Source organism: Arachis ipaensis, chromosome B05 (assembly GCF_000816755.2).
Source record: "Arachis ipaensis cultivar K30076 chromosome B05, Araip1.1, whole genome shotgun sequence".
NCBI classification, from domain to species: Eukaryota; Viridiplantae; Streptophyta; class Magnoliopsida; order Fabales; family Fabaceae; genus Arachis; species Arachis ipaensis.
The window spans coordinates 28,132,659-28,133,115 of NC_029789.2; positions in this window are offsets into that span (position 1 = coordinate 28,132,659).

The following is a 457-nucleotide window of genomic DNA, read 5'->3' on the forward strand; positions in this document are numbered from 1 at the left end:
GAGGGGTAGTGTGCGTTGGGGAGGAAGAGTGGAGGAGGTTGTTGCTGTTGATGTTGTTAAGGTTGTTGTTGCTGCGGTGGTGTTGAGGGAGAAAGGGAGAAGTGTACATTGGGGAGGGGGTTATGATGGGGCGGGGGCTGCAATGGGAGAGAAGCGTGCGTTGGGGATGGGGGCTGCGATGGGGAGGGAGGAAAGGAGAAGGAGTGTGCGTTGGGGAGGGGGTGATTTGCCAAATCACCAAAACACGGTGGCCACATCAATATTGTGCTTGCTAGAGATTTGCTCCAGCAAGCTCGGGAGCAGGCTTGTCAAATTTTAAAATTTTTTAGGGACTATTTTGTCAATAACAAAAGTCAGGTATTATTTTGTCAGCGTCAGAATTTTTCAGGTACCGATTTGATATTTACCTCTTGAAAGAAACTAAAATTGAGAGACTGCAATTGAAAAATACAAACTG